The sequence below is a fragment of the Stegodyphus dumicola genome, chromosome 3, assembly GCF_044657685.1.
Source record: "Stegodyphus dumicola isolate Sdum_Otavi_A_Nest chromosome 3, ASM4465768v1".
NCBI lineage: Eukaryota > Metazoa > Arthropoda > Arachnida > Araneae > Eresidae > Stegodyphus > Stegodyphus dumicola.
The window spans coordinates 82,018,371-82,026,578 of record NC_140770.1 but is presented as its reverse complement, the minus strand read 5'-3'; positions in this window follow the sequence as shown (position 1 = coordinate 82,026,578).

Sequence of the window (8,208 nt, the reverse complement as noted above, 5' to 3'; positions counted from 1 at the left end):
TACATTTACAAACATACACGTTTAATGGCTTGTATCCACTTTACACATGTAGCAAACCAAGAAAATTTCCTAGCAGCAGGTACGGACCAGTCAGATTTCAGGTATCTGAACCGTGATTCAGATATCAGTGCTCAACCATTTTAACGCTGGGCGCTGGTGGGCCAAATTCTGGTAGTTAAATGTCTTTTCTTTTTCTGCAATCAATTCAAAGCTCCTACTTATGTACTTATGTTGCTTAAATATTTTTAAGAATGGGCAGTAAACATGCATTCAGCATCTGTTTTTTTTTTTTTTTTTTTTAAACTGTTTTGCTAGCATTGTAAAAAAAAGCAAAAAAGTAAACTCAGTATGCACACACATGCACATGAAAATGCACTTTTTTGTTCAGCTAAACACAGCAAATGGAATTTTGGTTTGGTTTATTTAACTATGGCAAAGCACACTAGGGCTATCTGCCTAACGGGAGGGTGTATTGGTGTATTTAGTTATGGCAAAGCACACAAGGGCTATCTGCCTAAGAGGAGGGATGCCTTCCCGGAGGACTTTCTAAGGGAAACTGGCTCGTATACACGTTACACATGGAGAAAACCACGAAAACGCCCATGCAGCCAGCCCGTTCGCGGGATTCGAACCTCGGACCGAACTACCAGTGTTCAGCGACTTTACCGCTCGGCCGCTAGTGGGCCCCTAACGGGAGGGATGCCTTCGTGGAGAACTTTCCAAGGGAAACTGACTCGTATACACGTTACGCATGGGGAAAACCACGAAAGCGCCCATCACAGCAAATGAAAACTGAAAATGTTGGTATGGAGATTAATATATGGGTCAGTAGTTTCATGTATGATTCCTGCATTAAAATTTACATATATAGTCTCAATTATTTTTATTTTTAAATTTAGCTTAAAGATTTATACAAAAGCTTCGGCACCTTGTAATTGTTTGTAATTTAGCATAAAGATTTATAGAAAAGCTATAGAGCAACTTGTAATTTATACAAAATAAAAAAGTAAATATCGGAATATATAGAACTAAGGGAATAAAACCTGTTTCTGGAATATAAAAAATATTTCGAAGGATGCCGTTCTGGACAATAGGCTGGGTAGCGGAGACTGATTATTAGCTTCGATGCTAAGACTGTGAGTGCAACTCGTGGGTTAAGTCTTGACTTTATATGAGTTGTTCTTCACTCTATCAAAGCGTTGCCAAGATGCAACACAAGAGGCAACTGGCATATTATGCCAGTTGCCTCTTGTCTTGCATCTTGGCAACGCTTTGAGTAGTAAAGTATTTGAATAATTGAGGGATTTGGCCATTTCCCAACCAATGTTTAAGAAACAAGTGTCTGGGACTAAAAATACAAATGTTTTCCTCTTATTTTCTTATTGACTATCAAAATGTGAAGACCACTCGAGCGTGTATGGTTTATAGATAAGTCATGCTTCAGATAAATATCACAAATATAAATAAATGTTAATTATATTTGGGTCATTTACATGTTAATCGTATTTCCGACATTTATCTTCTGGGATTATTTAATACATTTGCTGTTGAAGAGTATTACATATCAAAAAGATAATAACAGGAACTAATAAGTGAATAGTTAAGAGTTTTCTTCACAATAAAATTATCTTAGAGATACTGTTATCTCCCCACATAATACGATAAAGACCATAGAAAACCATTTAAGTTAGCATAAAGTTAGATAGTGTAGCTATAAATTCAAGTTAGCCATTCTTGATTGACAATGTCACTTATTTAAATATAATATTGGCAATATCTATGATTTCGTAATATTTTTATTACCGCATGAGTTTGGTGGTAAATTCTCGCTTTTTCACGTGGAAACGTAACTAAAGTAAGGTTGTAACTCTATTACTTAAAATGTTCTCAAAATTATTAAGGGTCTTCAATTAACGGTAACTTTCTAAATGTCAACAAGTTACCAGTCCGATTTCAATTAAGTCGCATGAGCATGGATTAAAATTCAATAAATTTTATTCGTTCACTCCTGGTTGGTTAGAATTAAAATTATAATTTATAAATTAGGGTCGATCACTTACCGATAGTTTTTAATTAGTAGCTCTTAAGGCTACATGCCTTAAAATGTACAAACCGCCCAAAAAGAAGTTGAAGTTAACCTTCACTAGTTTTTAAAATCTCTTTCTCTCGAGTTTAATTTTCATAAGTTCCTAATCTGAATAAATATATGGCACATGAATCAATGATAGGACAGTATAGTATTTAATTAAGTTTAACTATTAATGAAACTTAAAATAACTCCCAAGATGAAAAAATGGCACTTTCTGAATTATTTCAACTTGGCGTAAGAAATGAGATGAGTATTTAAAAGTTATTAACTCTCTGAGAAACATGACATTTATTGTCCCTTAGTTTATTAACATTTAAAATATTTCGATTTTTCATTATATTTAAAAATTGTAATATTACCACACTGAATAGAAAATTAACTGTAGCATAATCTTTAATTAACTATTCCAGATCTGCCTGAATGTGGAATAATATAAAACGCATTTGTCAATGCGATCAACCCTTTCACATGATTTATGCAGATATTAATATGTATTAATTACAGATGTAATTAATTTCCTTCTCTTCCTTTTTAGTTTATTCATCTAAAACGAACAGACAAATTTTAATTTTAAGTTAATTATTATTAAAATTTTAAGTTATTTATTTTAATTTTAAGGTTATGAGATTACGAAAATGAGGAATAAAATAAGTAATTATGCAAATCTGACTAATAAATCTTAGTTAAACGGAGTTCATCACTGGAAGAAACAATACTGGTGCTGCTCATATATTTACGTTAAGAAACAAAAGGCAACTTGACAGTTAATATGCATATTTGACAACTTTAGAAAATGTAACAACTAGTAAATGCTAGTTATAAAGCTTATAAAGCTTTTCGTGAGCAGAACAAGGACCGGTGCCTCTCAGAAGTTAAGATTTTGAAACGAAAGATGGTTTTATAATTAATATATTATACAACCATAAATATAACGAAACAAAATATTTGAATAAAATGAAAATCACGTTCGGCTGAAACATTTAGAAATAGAGAAACAATACTTACGGAACTGGGAATGGTATTGGGAATATCAGAACAAATTTCTTCTGGAAGCTTTTAAGTAGCAATAGCTTAAAAAGTTTAGATTTCAGCTTTAGCTTCGATAAAGGAAACTTATTTCCTGCAACGAGAGATGTAAGAAGCAGTAAAACGAAGCAATGAGATACGTTCATAATGCTAATTTTCTTTTGCTGATAAACGAATTATTTTGTAAAGTATTATAATGCGAGTTTAATTCGTCACATTAAATGTAACTTAAAGCCTTAATTTATAGTTTAAAAGCTATATCAAGCTAACAATAGAAGACTGGCAGTTAAAGATTAAATAATATTCCCTGAGAAGAGAATTTGTAACATAAAAGGTATACATAATGTTTGGAATTGATTCATGTTCTGCTTTTATATACCATGGATATTTCTTTTCGTTCCGCTGTGTTGGGATTTTGAAAAGAGTGCTGTGTGATTCTAAACGTGAAGTGACACTGCATTTTGTACTTCATTGTCAGCACTTTTGCTGCAGAACATTAAATGAAATAATGCCGACTCAACATGTGTCCAACGAATCCTGTACAATGGAATAAATGAAGTGAGAAGAAAATCTGTCCGGTTTCTTTGTCAAAATCACATTTAGTTGGGTTATATTACAGTTTCTGTTTTCTTTCTTTCTTTTTTTTTTTTTTTTTTTCATTTGATGTATATTTGCGCAGTAGGAAAAGGAAAATAAAACAAACTTGTCTCTTTTTATTTCGACATACTTAGAGCTCTTGAGTATTGGTATTTTTAACGGTATCTTTAATTTGTATTTTTTTACTATACACAAATTGAATTCTAATACAGTTGTACCTTAGATCGATTTAACAAGATACAAATATCTCTTAACACATAAATATTTGATGTTTAGGGAATATAAAGTAAAAAATATCACAGCAAAATGGTTTAATAAAAGGTGGAAGTATATGTTAATTTTACTTGATAAATTTGTAGCCTTCTCAACTCAGAAATAATACTTTAATCGACTCCGATATATGTTTAACAAACATTTATGTTTAACAAAAATTATGTTTAACAAAACTAGGTGTTCCGCACTTCAAAAATATTTGAATAAGACGGGGAATGCAAAACTAACCATTTAAAATAGTTAGATAAATAATATTTTTTATATCTGATGTTACTATTATGTAAGCAAGTCTTAAATAGATCTCTTTATATTAATAAAATTTGAATGAAGTAATGAACGTTTTATAAAAATTTAATGGAATACATGTTTTCCTTTAAAACATAAAGTTCACACAATATTAATGTATTTTTAAAGTTTTATAAACGTTTTTTTTCTTGAGTAGGGTACATGTTCACGGAAATTCGAGAAAAACGTTATAGTGTTAAGAGTTTTCCGAGTCAACAACGTCTGAAGGGAGGTTTTGCTTCAGCAAGTAAGCAAATTAAATTTTACATGGACTCACTTATATTACGCCCATTTCATAGCTGTTTGGAATATTCAGCGCATTATGCATTATTAGAAAATTTCAAAATATTTCTGTTTGGAAAAAAAATATTTACTATTCCTTTTGAAAACACTGACGTCTTGATTGAAGATTATGCCGAACAAATATCAGAAACTTCATAGATCTTGAACATCAAATAAGCCCGAAGGAAAATGGCCGTGCGAGTTGAAAAAATTGACTTAGATCCTTTCTTTTATATCGGTGCAACAATGGCTGTACCGATAAACCAATGTGCAGTGGTTCTCCACCCTACATAAAAGTTACATGATACAACAATTGCCTCTGCTTGGAATGACATAACTAATCAGGATATCATGATACCTTTGCGTGGTAATGTCAAAGATGTGTGATCCTGTTAGGTTAATGGTTTCAAAAAAGAATGGTCCGTTGATGAAATCTGCTTTGAAGCCACACCAGTGTCTTTTGTGAACGTAGTGGGATTCCCTGAATTGCATGGAACCTTTCCGGTGCACAAATTCGAGAATTGTGAGTCTAAGCAATCCCATTTAGGTAAAAATAAGCCTCATGTTTCCACAAAATTCTACATGATCATTGTTGACCTCCATCCCGGCAAGAAATGACAGAGCAAATGCCACCCGCTTATCATAATCGTTGTGTTTTAATAGCTGCATGAGGATTATCTAGTATGGATTGAAGTGAAGAACTTTCCTCAAAATTTGCCATAACTTTGAAAGATTTAAATCCAACTCTAGCGCTGCTCTCCTAGCACTGCCCCTACCAGCAGTGAATGGGTACGTCAACGATTTCAGTCGCGAAGTCAGTAACTGTTCTGATAAATGTTTCCATCCTCTACCAAACCGAACTGCTAAGGATCCTATTTCTGGAAACTTCTGAATGATGCCTTTCATGCCTTAATTGCTGTAATAATGATACAGCATTAATTGATAGATAGTTTTAGATTGTTACGACTTATAAACTCAGGAAAAGCGGTGCTTGCATTCAACTAATGAAAGTAAAACAATATCAAAGTAACCCGCGCTTGAAAGTTAAATGAGACGCATGTTGAAAACCAGCTTATATTCGAAATGTCCTTCGATGTTTCTCCCTTATCTTTATACGCTGAATTACTAATGCTGCTATGGTTTACGTAACCAAGCATTTGCATTTTCAAATTGTACCTGCGTTTTGTGCAAATTTTCAGGTGTACAATCAAAAACAGAGTTACATTTTCCCCTATTGGCTACTTTCGGAACTAATTTTTCCCAAGGAATCGTTTTTTCCCATGTGGTCATTATTCCCCCTTCCAAATTTAGTGACCTTCCAGCTTCAGGATCGAGTTATATATGTCTATGAGTGGTGTCAGTTAAAAAAAACCTGTATATTACTATTTTTACAATATAACTATATATTACTATTTACTTTAACTATATATTACTATTTTTACAATATCTTAATATTTTATGTAATGCTATACGTTTACATGCTTTCTTTATATATTTTTAGTTTTAAAGAATTTGATTATAATAGCTATTGATTTCTTTAGAAATAGTTCAAATTATACCTTCTCCATAAATAATGAAGCCCTTTCCTCCATGCTCTCAAAATTCTATAAATACTTCACACTAATATCATCTGCAAAAGCTTCCTTAATTCTTGAAATATTCTTTACTGTACAATCTGTATCGAGGCCAGTATCTTAGTCTGAATCACTTTTTGACTCTTCAAGGGAATCAACATCATACTCAACTTTCTTACATTGAAATCATCTTCTTTTCAATATCTCCGTCTTTGGTTTCACCCCTCGGTTTTCCTGTAACCAAGTAATGTATGAAAGATAGTGATCTTACTTGTATTCAGTATAAACATTAATATGTGTTCATAACAGGCGAAATTAATTTCCCTACTTTCAAATACGTTGCCTTTCTTATTTAGTAAATCAAATCTATTATACAGAAATGCTGGCATACGAAATGAAATTTATTCGATAAAGAATAAAAATTAGTTAATACTGAAAAAATAATATTATTACACTAAAGAATAAACGTGATTCTCGCCTGAAGACCTTAAGAATTTCTTATTTTTACTCACATCTCATACATAAACATATTAGACTGAATTATAAAACAAGTATGATTAATCAGGTAATCCAAGAGAAAAGAATTAAACCAAACCTAGTAAGCAAAGAATATACATTACATTCAGAACTATAAACGTTTACATGAAATTTTCTAGCAAGGCCTGCCGAGAAAAAGATATCAGACAATTGCAAACGCAAGATCGCCTGGTCACATGATCATTTTATTTTCAACGGACGTTAATTCGGTTTCGTAGTTTTCAATTTTTTCTCGAACTGACGTCATTATGTATTATATTTTGTCGTTATGTATTATATATACGTCACACATGACCATCTGTTACATATACTACATAAAAACACGCTTAATATCAGATCGCGTATCATGACTGCTCATTACAACAATTAAGAACCCTTCATTTTACAATGAATGGACAAAAAAAAAAAAAAAAAAAAAGGAAGATGTCAATAAAAGCCATTTTTGTACTCAGAAAACAAGGGATCCAAATGATGTTATTTTCATAAATGGGAACTCAGTACCTTTTGGGAGTTAATTCAAATGAATACCTCACAATTCAAAGACATATCATCTATATCAGAGACTAGGGGCATAAAGCTCTTTTAAGTGCATATTCATTAATAGGGTACAAATACAGTTTGAATGTTGATAATAATAATTCTATTTAACGATAATGAAACAAATTTGCTTTATTTAGCTTCAGAATCGGTAGTTGCTGTTAAAAATGCAGAGAAATCCGTCGCAAATTCTGCGGAAGTTTTTTATAACTCTCACTGATGCTCTACGCTTTTTAAGGAATAGATTTCCAATGATTTAAAAGTTGCTTTCATTAATTATCATTCCAATTTTAATTTGAAGATTTTTTTTAATTTCAAGATTCATAACTCTGATGTATATAACGGCTGCGAAATGCAAAGGATAATCTAAAATCGTGCAATTTAAACTTTCAAACACTTTTGAAATTTCAAAATAGTTTGTAATGGCAAATTATTTGGTACTCCAATAATGTTATAAGTAATATACCACATAAAATAAAGGGTCATTCATTTACTTAAAAGTTTTTTTGTCCAATATCTTTCAGTTTCACTTACTGTAATAAAACATATGAAAGAATAAATAAAAAATGAATTTGATCCATCAGATCCCAAATTAACACCTGAAAGATTTATTTTTCAAAAAAATTTTGATACTTTGTAAAAACAACAAGATTTTTAAAAGAACATTTTTTTTTTTTTTTTTTTTTTTTTTTTTTGGTTTTTACTCCATGACTTTCATATAGTCATTTCATAGCCTTACCAGTCAGTGGCTGAGCGGTTCAAGACTGCTGAATATTGGTACTTCTTCCGGGTTCGAAACCAGGCAAACGGATAGGCTGCAGTGTCGGTTTTTGTGCTATTATCTCTGTGTAATGTGAACAGGAGCTGGTTTACCTTAGAAAGTCCTCCACGAAGTCATCCGTCTAGCTGGGCTAATAGTCTTTATGTGCTTTAACATATTCAAATAATCAGCAATGATTTCACAGCTAATTCGCTTAGAATATGTTGATAAAGGCGACTTCAGAGAGC